This window comes from Symsagittifera roscoffensis, chromosome 6, assembly GCF_963678635.1.
Source record: "Symsagittifera roscoffensis chromosome 6, txSymRosc1.1, whole genome shotgun sequence".
Taxonomy (NCBI): domain Eukaryota; kingdom Metazoa; phylum Xenacoelomorpha; order Acoela; family Convolutidae; genus Symsagittifera; species Symsagittifera roscoffensis.
In genome coordinates this window covers 1155788-1173239 of record NC_087067.1, presented here as the reverse complement: position 1 = coordinate 1173239, position 17452 = coordinate 1155788, and the positions used below count along the sequence as shown (strand labels likewise).

At 33.7% G+C, this 17452-nt stretch overlaps 1 protein-coding gene across 1 annotated transcript in view; it reads right to left on the bottom strand.

The window, feature by feature from the left end:
• The window catches only part of LOC134848877 (uncharacterized), a 572430-nt gene that overhangs the window by 479239 nt on the left and 75739 nt on the right, over positions 1-17452 (bottom strand). The window lies entirely within an intron of this gene.

The window sequence follows — 17452 nt, the reverse complement described above, 5'->3', positions numbered from 1 at the left end:
CAAATTGATTATCCTTGCGATAAGCGAGGGTATTGCAACCGAGTACCAGAATTTTTTATCCCAAAAATAACGTTGGTCTTAGAATGGTCAAAATTAGAAATAGTAAATTTAGGTTCAGTTCGTAATGAAACCAAATTTCTCTGCGTATGTGGCACACTTGGTCTGGAGGTAACGAATACGCCTGGGACAGCAAAGATCGTAGGTTCAAATCTGACAGGATCTGTTTTTTTTTCAAAAGGTAAATAACCAGTTTCAAAACAATGTCTGCCTATCATTTGTCTGCTTATGTTTGTTGGCTTAGTTGCCACATCTTAGAATTGCTGCATGCAGTTTTCATTGTAGTTGTTTACGAGATGCAGTTTTCATTGTAGTTGCTATAAGAGTTCCTTTACTCCTGCAAATTGTAATTCTACTAACTTTGACTTCGTATTTTTTCCTTTTTCATTTTTTCGCTCAAAATATTTCCCAGTCTTAATGATTTCGGCTGATTTTTTATCGGCTTGCTAACCTAAAATTGATTCGTTCGAGGGAACCATAATTTCTATGCTTTCCTCCGGATCGCACGAATCCTTAAAGATCTCAAAAAAAACATTATTTTCTTGATAACTTTTTTAGCTCAAAAAATGTTTTTGAATATTCATTAAACGCCGTCAAATTTGTTTATGGACGTGTTTTTTTTTTGCAAATACAGCATCAATCCAGACAACATTTTGAAGTTTTTCAGTTGCGGTTTCTTCGAAAAAATTTCCGTTTTTTTGCACTTAGTTGCTTCTTTTCTTTTCCTGTTTGCTAACTTGCAGTGCTATTTAAGTGGTATTGCAAGTGTTGCCAAGCTTCGTTTCGCCTCTGTGTGAAATCGATTTTAAATTTTTTTTTATTTTTTTCACTGATTGCTGAAGCTTTAATTTTTTTCGACTACTTCTTCACTGTTTTACAAAAATTGGCACTAATGAAAGACAGGTTACTAAATTGTATGTCTGCATACTTCGATCGTCGCTCTCAACTTGCACCACTTTCAAAGGTCTTCAAAAATTCTCACGTGGGGAGTGTTTGACTCGTTGTTTTGGAATTTTTTTTGGAGATTAGGAGATTTTTTGGAGATCTCTTCTAAATAAGCCGCTACGTCCTAATTTTCTTACAAAAATGTTATGCCTTCAAAAAAGCCATTTTTGAAAGTTTTGGTGATTTTTTGACATTTTTTCCATTTTTCTCGACAACTACCCTCTCATATCTTGAAGTAAGGGTTCAATCGAAAAAGCTGGTTACGGAATTCTACCGGTATTAGCGTTTACGCTCCCATTTTTCTGTAAATCTAGTTTAGTTCTCAGAATAGTCAAATTCATATGAGTTTTTGATAGTTTTTTCAAAGCTGTTACTTTTACAAAAACTACCCTGTCAAATCTGATATCAAACGCTTAATCGAAATCAAGGAATTGAACATCCTCCCTGCATTAGCGTTTTTGCACTATTTTTTCAAGAAAAGAAAATTAATGCTTAGGTAAAATTCATATTGAACCTTTGACTGTTTTTCGGAAATTTTTGACTGCTTTCAAAAAAGTGCTATTCCAAATTCATTATTAATGGTTCAATTGGAAGAACAGATTTTTAATTTTTTTGCTGGATAAGCTGGTACGCCCTTAATTAAGTTGGAAAAAGCTATAGCCTCAGAAAAGTCAAGGTTTTATTACTTTTGGGGACCTTTTTTTGGAAATTTTCGTCATTTCTAAAAAACTACCCTGCCAAATGTGTGAGATTGAGAGTTCAGTCAAAGACACAGGTGGTGAGAATTTTCGTGCAGAACTGATTTTTTTTACTTAGAGGTTTTCTGTTTTTGTATCACAATTAGTGTGCAGCTCAACGTCCCCTCTGTTTTCTTTTTTGTGTCAACATGTTTCTTAATATATTGAGCTGAAATTTTTTACTGATAACAATTTACATTTTTTTAATTTTTGTTACGTTAAACAAAGTTTGAACTTTCCGAACACTGTTTTCTAGCTGTACATGGACTTTTCAAATGATCAATTTTTGTCTTTTCAATTGCACTGAGTTGTGAGCCGTAATTTGAATATTTTCGATTTTTTTGGCGCTGTTGGCCTTGTTCTTTTTCGGGGATGGCCTAATTTAAGCTGCTGTGTTTGACTTGTTGGTTCGTTTTTTCACTTCTTTGAGGTGTTTTGATATGAAGTTCTCTTGTTGCGTTTTTAAACCTCCACCACTGCTTGAGTTAAGGGTAAGACGAAAGATTTTGAGCAAATATGTCAAATACCATATCGCTAGGTAAGGAAAAGAAAAAGCATTAACTATACAGAGATACAGGGGCGGATTTAGGGGGGGCGCCACCCTCCTCTGCGATTCGACCCCATGCCGACCCAAAGAGTCCTTCTTTGTCTGTTTTTTAGATTTCCCTTTTTGGCTGACTGACCCTAAAATTTTATTATAAAATTTATCATACGATGTTTCAATTTTTGACTCAATGGAACGTTTTTTTTCTACATGCTTGCGGCAATACTCTAACTAAGAAAAATAACATCAGTTATGAAAGTAAACAAGATGGCTTGTATCAGGGCGAAGACTTGAGTGTTCCGACTGCCTTTTAAGGTTTATGGAGCAGTAAAAACATAAAAAAACTGAATGTAATAAAATAAATTAATTTTTTTTCTAAAATTTGAGATTTTTTGTGAAAATCATCCACCCACACGACATATAAAGTACAAAAGGATAAGTTTTGCTCCTTGTAACCAATCAATTTTGGCAAATAAGCTTTTTTCAACCATTTTGGATCGATTTCTAAGATGGATTGAATCTCCGCTTACGCGCTATTAAGCGTTAATTGACGACCCAATTTTGCCAAAATGGCCATTCTTAAACCGCCATAACTCCATGAAAAATGATCTTAGGTAAAATATGTTTTCAAATTTAAGCTCAGGATATTAATACCTTTTGAATAATTTTAAAAAAATTCCGTCAACATTGAAAAGCCGCAATTTGTCTTAAGAAAAAACCCAGCCTGAGCACAAGTATTCCGTTACTTTTGTTACGAAAGTCGGTACAATTATCAATTCTTTACCAAATTAAGATTTCAATTAGTCTTTTTAAATTGAATATCAAAATTAAATTATAAGAAATTAATTAATCCATTATAAACTCATAGTCACCTGGAAAAGTTACCATAGTTTTAGTTCTAAGCCCTGATATGGGTTTTTTTAGTTTATCAAATTTTAGCCTACATGTGCCTTAAACACTAAGGTTTGAAAATGAATGCTTTGAACTTTTTTCGGTGCCAAATAATAGTATTGTGCTTACTTAGCAAGAAATGAAAAATTTATCGAAAATATCTCTGTGGGAAGTTTTATGGTCAGAGTATGTTATAGTTGGTCGAATTCTAATTAGAATCAATTAGCCAGCTCTTTACTTTCTGCAACACGCTTTTGAATAATCACACAAACTTGTTTGAAGTTGCTCAATTTTCAAATTAATTCTGGCAATCGCAACTTCAGTAGATAGTTAAATAAGTGGGCAGTTGATAGAACTGAAAAATATATTTTTTTTTCTGCTCAGAAGAAACAAACTTCACTTGGAAAAGAGGGATTATTGGTTGGCGTAGTTGAGGAAAAAGGTTAGAGTTAAATTTTTTAGCAGTTCCGAAACAGAAAAAAAAACAATTTCTGAGAAGAGGATATCTCTATTAGAAAATAGAGGGATTTTGTCTTCGGTTGGGTATTGTTACTGCAACCGCAGAAAAAAAAGCATTTGATCCAAACCGGTGTTTTCTGCTTGTTTGCAGCAATATTGTCTGAATTTGCTACCTGGATGAAATTTCAATCAGTGAATGTGTTTTTCGATGCCTGTGTGATCGCAGCATGAGCTATTGATTTTTTTAGATCGAAAAATTGTTATGTGCGGAAATATTTGATTTTTTTATAAAGCATGACGGTGAAGTGACTTGGTATCCGGCGTCTTGGTCGGAGACCACCATTCTCATTACTGCCACCTCTTTCTGTCAAGTAGTTATATTTATCTGGTTTCAGCAGATCTTAAGTTTTTTTTCAGATAAAAGTATATTTTTGCTCTTCCGTTGAGCATTGGTTTTGCATCCGGATTCTAGAATTCTAACGCTGGCTGAAATCTTGCTTTTCTAAGTCAAAATACCAGTTGAACTTTTTAAGTGAAAGGTGCCCGAAAGCTTGTCTAGATGCGTTAAAAGCAGGAGTATCTTTTTAAGGATATTGAGTTATGACCTAATGGTTATGCTCATAGAGTTATTTCAGATAAGGTACACCGTCTGCTCGTCACGCTATCTTATTTTCGGCCGGATAGATTCGTGCAACTTCTTAGTCTAATACCGATCTTAATCTTTCTTTTATATCTCCTTGTCTCAAAAGATCTAGTGTATACTGGTTAATCGAGTTAGTTCTTGGAGTTTATTCAGAAGAAGAACAACTATATTCAAAGTTTATTTAAATTGTTCTGGTGCTGAAACCTAAGTAGTTTCAGCACTTACAAATAAGTGTAAATGTTAGAGATGGAATATGATTGGTTAGTTATAAATATTTTATAGTGATATTCGATCATAAATATAATTGGTCTATAAATATTAGTTTAGAACTGGTTCCACCCATCCGGGGTTTAGAGAGTTTTTAATTTTTAATTGCTTGATGCAGAGAAGGACGGGTGATGTAGTTTATTTTTGAAGTTGCGAGCATTGACTTCCTGGAGAAAGAAGAAGTGTGGCTGATTGTGTTTGACCGAGGAAGATTGTTTCGTTAGTTTTTCAAGCTGGGTCTCGTTGATCGTGGTAGTCTTGGGTGATTGTGTCAAGACTTTTGATCGATGCAATGATGTATCGATTTCGTTAAGTTTAGAGTGAGACTACGTGCAGGGTGAAGTTTGACCTTTTCTGTGTGATGTGCCAAGTGACTAGGATCGGTACGTGTAGTCAACATCGAGATGGCCACTGGCCTGTTTCAATAGTTTTCCTTTGCTGCGATGTTGAGTCGATACTTTAAATTCTTTGAGGGTAGTGACTTTAGGAAGCAAATCAAATAGATTTGCGATTCCGAAGTTGAAATGTAGTTGGATTGTCATCTCCTTTGCTGTTCGTTCCTTGGGTTCTTAGAAATTTTTACGTACTGCATTTATGGTTTACATTAATAATTACCTTTTATTTATTAAGTTTTAGTTAAGTTTTGTTATTAACTGTGATCGCAAAAGCGTTTTACTTTAGTTTGTTTATTGTTTAAGAGTCGCTCACACTAGAGCAACTCTTGGCAAAAATAGAGTGTGGGCCACAAAGCGTGGTTGGAGCGCGGTGGGTTAGGCCGGCTATAGAGCATGCTCAGGACGTCACCCTGGGTGGTGAGGCCAGGAGTGGGGTATGTTTTTATGGTCTCTTTGTGCGGAGTCTCTTTTTGTGCTCAACCTTTTGTTTCATTTTTTAAACTTGTTTTTCTCCTTTTTTTGTTTTGATTGTGTCCTTTTCTCAAAAATAGAATCTTTTGGTTTGGGTTTAACTTTCGAATTTTTTGTGTTTCATTTGATTGTGGTAAAAACTTGAAAGTGGTTTTTAAAGAAATAATTTATCCAGTTTTAATCTGGTTTGAATCTGGTTTCGGTACCGTAGGTTTTTCTTTCTATGTCATGCTATTAGTTTGTGGTTTTGTGTCGTTAGTAAGCTGCGTTGGTTATTTCAGTTTACTATATAACTTCTTCCAACCGGGTTAATGGACAGTTTGAAACGTGTGAAAACTAGTTCGAGTTGTTATCAATGAAAGTTGAATTTTGAAATTCTTTATTTAAACAACTCTTCCTGGGCGAGCTGTGCGATTGTGGAAAGAGTGTGTGATTTATGGGCGAAAGAATAATTCCAATTTATAAAAGAAGTGTCTTGTAAAAATGTTAGTACTCTTTAATTTATCTGCAATTTTTTTTATGAATTTACTACATTGAAATATTAATTTTTACTGCTTTTGGGAGTTTTAATTTAGATTTTACTGCTTGGTAGAAGGTAATTTCACTGCTTTGGAGGATTAATCTTTTGAATTTAGCGAGTTTTGGAGGGTAATCTTACTGCTTGTGATTATATACTGCAATTTGTTAAAATGAATTTAAAATTTCTAGAAAAGAGTTTTCAATTTTTTATTCGTTTTTATTTGTTTTAGTTGATATAGTGATGAAATCTAAAAAGAAAAGTGAAACATTTATGAAGAATGGTTAGTTGTGTTTGGACTTTATATGTTAAAAAGACTCAATTATACTTACTAAGGGTCATCGTCGGCAAACAATCCGTTTGGGAAAATATTGTGAGTAGTTTCCGCCTATGTTAGGAGTTTAGCAAGCAAGCGGGTGATGTATTTAGTTTGTAGGCGAAGCCATAGGAGTTCAAGTTCTTTGATGATCTTTTGCACTTCAATACTTGGTGAGAGTTCGTGCGGTGTATTATGGATTAGATTATAAAGCTTATGGTTATAATTAGTGTTGTGAATATATTCTTCAACGGGCTGTATATATTCGAGGGGGACGATTAATGGGCGAGATTCGTCAACGTTGAAATTTCTGTTTGTGAACAGAATATATCCATTTGTCTTATGGGGCCGTATTTTCGGATGATACCTTGCGTATTAGTGTCTTTTATACAATATGTGTATTTTAAGAAGAAAGGTGAAGTATATTTAGAGTTAAAAAATTGAAACTGAAGTCATGGGTATCGTGATGGTGTATTAATTGGGTAGTGGTGTTGGATAAATTTATAATAAGTGTATGTGTGAGTTTGTTTTGTGCGTAACATTATTTGATGTGAGCAGTGTAAGTCGCGTTCCTTCGGTTTTAGGAAATTGAAAGTTAGTGAGAAATGGTTAATTTTATTGAAACAAGGATTGTAGGATTTTGTGTCGCGAAGTGTTGTGGATATTATATGATCATATTTTTTATTCACGCAGTTAATGACAAATACATATTGAGATTTTATGAAAAATCTTTCAGTTAGTTGGGGGTTAGCGTTAGTATCGTCTTCTAAAAAGGTATCTTGCATATAGCGTGATCCTGGTGGTTAATGAAAAATCGGTTTGCTTTTTGTGCAACAAACCTATTTAGTGTTTGAGTTAGCTCGATGGTTGTGAATTATTTTTCATGAAGTGCTGTGGTTAGGTGATGTAGTCGAGAGTCAAATGCGACACAATTCCTTGTCTTCTTGTTTGTTATATAATGGGAGTGATAATTGGTTGGTGAAATGGTAATATGAGGTCCATGAAAGTGTGGGAAACAAGGCATTTTGGTCAACTTAAGTTCGTTGATTGTGGTTAGTAGTTTGATAGTAGTTGTTTTGTGGAAAAAATGGTAAGCACAATTGTAGGAACTCTTTTGTGTTGGTGTGAAGTGGGTGAACGGAAAACATTCGAGGAGGTCGGGGGTTGGGAAGCATTGGGGTATTTGGATGTTTTCGTTTAAATACTCGGTGGGCTCGGGTTTCTTCAGTTCTGGATACTGGGTTGGAGGATTCGGAGGATGTAATGTTTTGCAATAATTAATGAATTGTTAGTGTGTTAGGGTTTTGAAGCTGTTGTTCAAGGGTTATAAAACTGTCAAGTTCATTTTCGAGTTCTTTATCAACGAGGCTAGGGAGTCAGGTGGGTTGTTGGTCATCGGGAGTTGGGGTATGGAGTGGTCGAAAGGGGGGAGCGAAAAAGTGGACGGGCTGGGCTCGGAATTTTCGAATTCGTCTGGGGTCTCAATATCCGAGCTGTTAAATTGTGAGATGGTATGAAAAACTGTGTATGTGGAAGTGTCATCAGAACCGATGCGTGGTGAATGATTAGTGTATGATGGTACGAGATAGGGAGTGAAATCAGAGATTGATATGTTTGGAGAGTGACGTTGGAGATTGGATGGATAATAAAGGGAACGGTTGAGGGATCCAATCTGGCGGCTCATCGTGTGCTAAAAAGATGGTTGTTCTGAGAACGGAAATAAGTGGTATGTGGCTGTTCTATGATTTGTTCATACGTTTCTCCTATACTTGGTTGCTGGGCTATTATGTGAGTAACTGGACTTTGTGGATAACTATGGCTTGTAGAGGTGTGCTCTGTTATGGCTGTATTCCTGTAATTTCGTGTTACTAAGGATAACGGATGGTTATTATGTAAGTTGTGGAATTGTGGTGCAGCAGGTGTTTTTTGTTATCTTGTGAGTCAGCATATGCATTTGGTGTGGTTGGTAGTTTTTTGTGGTATTCATTTATTTAGCGTCTAGAAATATTCCGAAAAATCCTGCGAATAGTATGCGGCTACACTTGTTTGTTTGCTTACTTGTGCGTGTATTGCGCATGTATTATAGATTCCTTTCAATAATGAAAAGAGAAATCCTAAAAATTTAAATTTTGCATATAATATAGTCAATCTGAGATGTAGTAAGGCCATCCTAGAAAGGCGAGAAGTTCGTTCTTTAAATTTACAAAACTTAAAATATAAATAGGTGAAATATCTTGTGGACGGTAATTTTCACCGTTTAAATAAATGTTATCTTTTATATTTTTAAAATATCGACTGTAGTCTTGTTTATAGATATCTGAAAATCCTGCGGATTCTGCAAGTTTTCTTAAGTTTTGGTCAATGGATTGTCTTTGTATTGTATCCATTTTTGTAAGAAGTTCTTGAAATTGTTGTGTGCGCATGTGATGTTGTATATTTGATCTAGAATATATACTTATTGATTGTAAATCTATATTTTGGTTTCTAGCAATAGCTCTGATACTTTCTGGTGAAAGTTTCTTTAATGGTTGCATAAGTGTAGGATATGGTGTGAGAAGATAGTATTTATCTTCATCTGGATTTAACTGTATTTTACGGCTGTATCCAAAAAATATGTTCACCTAGAAAGTGTGTCAACAAAATGTACTTTATTTTTGTAGATTATAGGGATTCTTTTGTAACTTCTTTCATCTTCAAATACATATAATAGTGACACTTTTTTCGTACATATGTAATGCCACAATATATTACATTCGTAGTCTATAAAATTGGATCTGTTTTCCGATAATGAATATCCTGCGTGAGGTACTTTTATTACTGCAAATGCAAGTGATTGTTAATTTTGTGTTCGTTCAAGTTCACATAAGTGATGAAGCGTTTCTAGTTCTGATAGTGACGTTTCTTGAAAAATTCTGCTTATTAGTTCTGCTTGAAAAATTCTGCTTGAAAAAATGAATTTCTTGAAAAATTCTGCTGTATTGTCCAATTTCATGTCTAGGTGTATGTCAAAGTGAATTGCACCGCAATAGTTATTGTTCATTAGTGATAGTTCTGGTAAACGTGTTTTGCTTTTGTCTTGTGGTCGAAATTTTCCCCCAGCATTTCCTGAGTTCTTCAGAAATGTTACTGGGATGTACGAGTTTTCGTCATGATTTGAAATGTAATGTGTTGCATTTGGGCTAATTATTAGTTTTCCTGTGTTCATGTTGAAACCTTTTTCGCATTCGGCAAGAGTTTTTGAGTATTGTGTTTTATAAAATGGATTTTTATAATTGCTAGCGAGTTCTGTTTCGGGGTAGATTTGAAAACGTGTCAATTTGTTTTATATTCCACTGATATTGATATAACGATTATTGTTTTGTCAGATTTTTTCAGGGCTTACTTTATCATAAGGAATGGATTCAATAAAGTATTTTTGATGAAATTTTATCATTCTTGCGTGTATTCTTGCAACTTGAAATGTGGTACATGTGTCTTCGGAGAACCAAACAATAGTTACTTGTGTTCTTGATGTTGGATCGCAATATCCTTGGTCACTTTCACACGTTAATCGTATTCCTTAATAAATTATGGTGTCGTCTTTCGAATCTCGTGTTAGTTGTATTTTTTCAACCAATCAAAAATCATTATTTCTTGATATCCTTTGTTTTTTTGTGTGTCAGCTTTGCAATTAGAAGGTGTGTTTACTCCAATGTGTGGTGTCGGATTTTTATCATGGAGATCATAAAGTAATTGTTCATGTTCGCCGTGGAACGGGTTTTTATCATCTAATTTTATATGACCTTGGTATCTTTCAAGTTCCGCTTGGTGTGCAGAGTCTGAAAAAAATTGAAAATTTACCAATTTTCAGTTTGTGCCTTTATTTGTTGTTAATTTTAATCGTTGAATTTCGTTTTTACTATCTTCAGAGTTAAGATGTAACAGTCTTTCTACATTGCTTTGATAGAAAGATTCGTGATCAAGTCTTTTTTTGTTTCCGTTTGAGACATGGGAAAAATGTAACTTTTTCTCTGAGAATTTTGCTGTGAATTTGTATCCTGTTAAGGTTCTCGCTCGGGCTTTTGAATCAAGTATCGCTGCTATATTTGTTGATTCTATTTCTTGTGGTTCGGATTCGCATTGAGTTTCTTGATTTATGACGTATTTGTGTAGTGTTTTTTGTTCATTTTCTTCACAATCATAGTGTGTGAATAGAAAATCTTAAGGTCCTGTTCGAGGAGAAGGGTTTTCATGATTTGTTGGTTCTGAAAAAGTAAAAGGAGGGAGGGTTTGAAGGAGAAAGTTTATTTAAAAAAATATGTGTAGGATAGTACTGAATATGGGTTATAGAATGTGATGTATCAAAGTGTCTTTTTTTTAATCTATCGTGTTTATAGATAATTTCTGTTGTGATAAATGATGGAGGTAATGATTGAGCTGTTATATTTGGTGGAGCTAGGGGGAAAGGATGATGTACTAAATTGTTTAATTTTACTGTTATTTCACATTTAAGTGTCAAACTGTCTACTAGTTTAGAACTGGTTCCAATATTTGACAGGGTTATAATATTGGTTTTTGTTCCGATCTTCAAATGGGTGTTGAATCTTGTCTTCGGGTGTGTTTTAAATTTCTCTATTTTTTCACGCAGAACTAGATACCACAAAATCAGAATGACTCAAGTGATATATCCATAAAAAATTCTTTAATTGGTGATTTGAACACATTCAAAAAATATCTTGAGCGTTCAGAAAAACCGGTTCGAAATTATGTTCTTTTTCTAGTTGTTTAATGAACGTGGTCGGAACAGCAAATTGCTATTTTTGTTTGCGTTTGTAGCAAGTCACGTGAGTGAATGTCGTTTGAGATGAAATTTTGCGTGTATATAAAAATCATTCTCCAATTTAATAATCGGAAAAAACTCAGCGTTATGTTTTAATTTCACTGTTACATAAAAATTTGTTGAAAGTTATTTCTTGCTTTAGAAAATAGATCTAGCCATCGGCAAATTTGGGGCGGGAATGTTCTTCTATTTGGGGACTCGAGCCTCTGCTTTTGGGGAGATTCACTTTGGTCGACCCCTAAAAAAAGGCCGACAAAATTTTCAATTTTTTTGAAAGTCCGCCCCCCCTCGAGAAAATTATAGATCCGCCCCTGAAAGGGAATAAATGTTAAGAAGATCCCAAAAATGTCGAAAACCATGCTTTTGGCTGAATTTCAGCGCCAACGCATACAGCAATTTTTGGCTTTTTTTCTGAATTTTTGCCAGTGGCGTTGAATTTTTTGGGTCTTCACAGTGTTTTGAAAGACCTCAGCAATCAAACATTGTCGAGTTAGAGAAAAACGCCTACAAAGTTGAGAAAGACAGCTCGCAACGTTAGTTTGGATTTCTGTAAGGAAGATCATAAGCTAGATTTCGTTAACGGCTGGTTTTGTTCGACGTACGTTTTGATTTTGCTGTATCCATTTGTTGAGTATACATGACCTATTGAAACCATAACGACGAACATTTCAGATCTCAATCAATAATACTTATGCAGTGTCAAACAAAAATAAACATAAAAAAAACAGACAAAACAAGCATAGACGATTACCGTGCGAATATCACAGAAAGTTCCGAGCGTACTCTTAACAAAACACTATTTTTTTAGATCACCTTAATCATTTTTGCAGTTTTGACCAAAATTGCCCAGGTTTTTTAAAGTTAGGAAATAATGGCACAAAAACGACAAATTGCATTTATTTATTGCCGATTGTATAATTTGTTCATCAAATTAAATAGAGGATGCCGAATAAATTACAAATGACAGTTGCACCAAAACACAAACTTTTTGAATAAAAGTATTGACAACCTTCTTCGCGTTGATGTTCCCGAAATAATGTGAACAAGGGTTCAAATGAACTTTTTATGGGTTCAAGTTTATGTCATAACAAATCGTAAGTAATTGTTGTTTTTTCAATTTCAAAATTTTTAAAAACTAATCTAAATTGAAATTTTTATCACTGAATTAGGAAAAAAATGATGAAGCTGACATCTGCATCAATTAATTTTTTGAAGAAAAAAGTAAATTTAACTAGTATTACCGCTTAATTTTTCAATTTCTATCAATTTAGCTGGCTCTTTATATAGAAGTTAACAATTTAAAATTTAACAAGAAATTAATGAAAAGTGTTTTTTTTTATATCTATCGTGTTTATAGATAATTTCTGTTGTGATAAATGATGGAGGTAATGATTGAGCTGTTATATTTGGTGGAGCTAGGTGGAGAGGATGATGTACTAAATTTTTTAATTTAACTGTTATTTCAAATTTAAGTGTCAAACTGTCTACTAGTTTAGAACTGGTTCCAATATTTGACATGGTTATAATATTGGTTTTTGTTCCGATCACTGAAATGGGTGTTGAATCTTTTCTTCGGATGTGTTTTAATTTTCTCTATTTTTTCCATTTTCACGCAGAACTAGATACCACAAAATCAGAATAGGTCAAGTGATATATCTATAAAACAAACTCTTTAATTGGTGATTTGAACACATTCCAAAAATAACTTTAGCGTCCAGAAAAACCGGTTCGAAATTATGTTCTTTTTCTAGTTATTTAATGAACGTGGTCAGAACAGCAAATGGCTATTTTTGTTTGCGTTTGTAGCAATTCTAGTGAGAGAATGTCGTTTGAGATGAAACTTTGCGTGTAATTAAAAACCATTCTCCAATTGAATAATCGGAAAAAACTCAGCGTTATATTTTAATTTCACAGTTATATAAAAATTTGTTGAAAGTTATTTCTTGCTTTAGAAAATAGATCTAGTCATGGGCAAATTTAGGGCGGGAATGTTCTTCTACTCGGGGACTCGACCCTCTGCTTTTGGGGAGATTCACTTTGGTCGACCCCTAAAAAAAGCCAACAAAAATTTCAATTTTTTTGAAAATCCGCCCCCTCGAGAAAATTATAGATCCGCCCCTGAAAGGCAGTAATTGTTAAGAAGATCCCAAAAAAAGTCGAAAACCATCCTGTCGGCAGAACTTCAGCGCCAACGCATACGGCAATTTTTGGCTTTTTTCTTAACTTTTGACCGTGGCGTTGCATTTTTTGGGTCTTCACAGCGCTTTGAAAGACCTCAGCAATCAAACATTGTCGAGTTACAAAAAAAAAACGCCTACAAAATTAAAAATTGAAAAAGACAGCCTCCCAATGTTAATTTGGATTTCTGTAAATAAGATCATAAGCTGGATTTCGTTAACGGCTGGTTTTGTTCGCCCTACGTTTTGATTTTAATGTATCCATTTGTTGAGTATACATGACCTATTGAAACCATAACGACGAACATTTCAGATCTCAATCAGTAATACTTATGCAGTGTCAAACAAAAATAAACATTAAAAAAACAGACAAAACAAGCATAGCCGATTACCGAGCGACTATCGCAGAATGTTCCGAGCATAGTCTTAACAAAATACTATTTTTTTGGATCACCTTAAATCATTTCTGCAGTTTTGACCAAAACTGCCTAGGTTTTTTTAATGTTAGTAAATAATGGCACAAAAACGACAAATTGCATTTATTTGTTGCGTTTGTATAATTTACTATTCGATTTTATATAGAGGATGCCAAAAAGTTTACAAATGACAGTTGCACAAAACAGAAACTTTTTGAATAAAAGTATTGACAACCTTCCTTGCGTTGATGTTCCAGAAATAATGTGAAAAAGGGTTCAAAGAAATTTTTTATGGGTTCAAGTTTAATGTCATAACAAATCGTAAGTAATTGTTGTTTTTTTAATTCCAAAATTGTTAAAAACTAATCTAAATTGAAATTTTTATCACTGAATTAGGAAAAAAATGATGAAGCTGACATCTGCATCAATTAATTTTTTGAAGAAAAAAGTAAATTTAACTAGTATTACCGCTTAATTTTTCAATTTCTATCAATTTAGCTGGCTCTTTATTTAGAATTAATAATTTAAAAATTAACAAGAAATCAATAAAAGTGTCTTTTTTTAGATCTATCGTGTTTATAGATAATTTTTGTTGTGATAAATGATGGAGGTAATGATTGAGCTGTTATATTTGGTGGAGCTAGGTGGAGAGGATGATGTACTAAATTGTTTAATTTAACTGTTATTTCAAATTTAAGTGTCAAACTGTCTACTAGTTTAGAACTGGTTCCAATATTTGACATGGTTATAATATTGGTTTTTATTCCGATCACTGAAATGGGTGTTGAATCTTTTCTTCGGATGTGTTTTAATTTTCTCTATTTTTTCACTTTTCACGCAGAACTAGATACCACAAAATCAGAATAGGTCAAGTGATATATCTATAAAACAAACTCTTTAATTGGTGATTTGAACACATTCCAAAAATAACTTTAGCGTCCAGAAAAACCGGTTCGAAATTATGTTCTTTTTCTAGTTATTTAATGAACGCGGTCGGAACAGCAAATGGCTATTTTTGTTTGCGTTTGTAGCAAGTCTAGTGAGAGAATGTCTTTTGAGATGAAACTTTGCGTGTAATTAAAAACCATTCTCCAATTGAATAATCGGAAAAAACTCAGCGTTATATTTTAATTTCACAGTTACATAAAAATTTGTTGAAAGTTATTTCTTGCTTTAGAAAATAGATCTAGTCATGGGCAAATTTAGGGCGGGAATGTTCTTCTACTCGGGGACTCGACCCTCTGCTTTTGGGGAGATTCACTTTGGTCGACCCCTAAAAAAAAGCCAACAAAAATTTCAATTTTTTTGAAAATCCGCCCCCTCGAGAAAATTATAGATCCGCCCCTGAAAGGCAGTAATTGTTAAGAAGATCCCAAAAAAAGTCGAAAACCATCCTGTCGGCAGAACTTCAGCGCCAACGCATACGGCAATTTTTGGCTTTTTTCTTAACTTTTGACCGTGGCGTTGCATTTTTTGGGTCTTCACAGCGCTTTGAAAGACCTCAGCAATCAAACATTGTCGAGTTACAAAAAAAAAACGCCTACAAAATTAAAAATTGAAAAAGACAGCCTCCCAATGTTAATTTGGATTTCTGTAAATAAGATCATAAGCTGGATTTCGTTAACGGCTGGTTTTGTTCGCCCTACGTTTTGATTTTAATGTATCCATTTGTTGAGTATACATGACCTATTGAAACCATAACGACGAACATTTCAGATCTCAATCAGTAATACTTATGCAGTGTCAAACAAAAATAAACATTAAAAAAACAGACAAAACAAGCATAGCCGATTACCGAGCGACTATCGCAGAATGTTCCGAGCATAGTCTTAACAAAATACTATTTTTTTGGATCACCTCAAATCATTTCTGCAGTTTTGACCAAAACTGCCTAGGTTTTTTTAATGTTAGTAAATAATGGCACAAAAACGACAAATTGCATTTATTTGTTGCGTTTGTATAATTTACTATTCGATTTTATATAGAGGATGCCAAAAAGTTTACAAATGACAGTTGCACAAAACAGAAACTTTTTGAATAAAAGTATTGACAACCTTCCTTGCGTTGATGTTCCAGAAATAATGTGAAAAAGGGTTCAAAGAAATTTTTTATGGGTTCAAGTTTAATGTCATAACAAATCGTAAGTAATTGTTGTTTTTTTAATTCCAAAATTGTTAAAAACTAATCTAAATTGAAATTTTTATCACTGAATTAGGAAAAAAATGATGAAGCTGACATCTGCATCAATTAATTTTTTGAAGAAAAAAGTAAATTTAACTAGTATAACCGCTTAATTTTTCAATTTCTATCAATTTAGCTGGCTCTTTATTTAGAATTAATAATTTAAAAATTAACAAGAAATCAATAAAAGTGTCTTTTTTTAGATCTATCGTGTTTATAGATAATTTTTGTTGTGATAAATGATGGAGGTAATGATTGAGCTGTTATATTTGGTGGAGCTAGGTGGAGAGGATGATGTACTAAATTGTTTAATTTAACTGTTATTTCAAATTTAAGTGTCAAACTGTCTACTAGTTTAGAACTGGTTCCAATATTTGACATGGTTATAATATTGGTTTTTATTCCGATCACTGAAATGGGTGTTGAATCTTTTCTTCGGATGTGTTTTAATTTTCTCTATTTTTTCACTTTTCACGCAGAACTAGATACCACAAAATCAGAATAGGTCAAGTGATATATCTATAAAACAAACTCTTTAATTGGTGATTTGAACACATCCAAAAATAACTTTAGCGTCCAGAAAAACCGGTTCGAAATTATGTTCTTTTTCTAGTTATTTAATGAACGCGGTCGGAACAGCAAATGGCTATTTTTGTTTGCGTTTGTAGCAAGTCTAGTGAGAGAATGTCGTTTGAGATGAAACTTTGCGTGTAATTAAAAACCATTCTCCAATTGAATAATCGGAAAAAACTCAGCGTTATATTTTAATTTCACAGTTACATAAAAATTTGTTGAAAGTTATTTCTTGCTTTAGAAAATAGATCTAGTCATGGGCAAATTTAGGGCGGGAATGTTCTTCTACTCGGGGACTCGACCCTCTGCTTTTGGGGAGATTCACTTTGGTCGACCCCTAAAAAAAAGCCAACAAAAATTTCAATTTTTTTGAAAATCCGCCCCCTCGAGAAAATTATAGATCCGCCCCTGAAAGGCAGTAATTGTTAAGAAGATCCCAAAAAAAGTCGAAAACCATCCTGTCGGCAGAACTTCAGCGCCAACGCATACGGCAATTTTTGGCTTTTTTCTTAACTTTTGACCGTGGCGTTGCATTTTTTGGGTCTTCACAGCGCTTTGAAAGACCTCAGCAATCAAACATTGTCGAGTTACAAAAAAAAAAACGCCTACAAAATTAAAAATTGAAAAAGACAGCCTCCCAATGTTAATTTGGATTTCTGTAAATAAGATCATAAGCTGGATTTCGTTAACGGCTGGTTTTGTTCGCCCTACGTTTTGATTTTAATGTATCCATTTGTTGAGTATACATGACCTATTGAAACCATAACGACGAACATTTCAGATCTCAATCAGTAATACTTATGCAGTGTCAAACAAAAATAAACATAAAAAAAACAGACAAAACAAGCATAGCTGATTACCGTGCGAATATCACAGAATGTACCGAGCATAGTCCTAACAAAATACTATTTTTTTAGATCACCTTAAATCATTTTTGCAGTTTTGACCAAATTTGCCTAGGTTTTTTAATCTTAGTAAATAATGGCACAAAAACGACAAATTGCATTTATTTATTGCCGATTGTATAATTTACTATTCAAATTT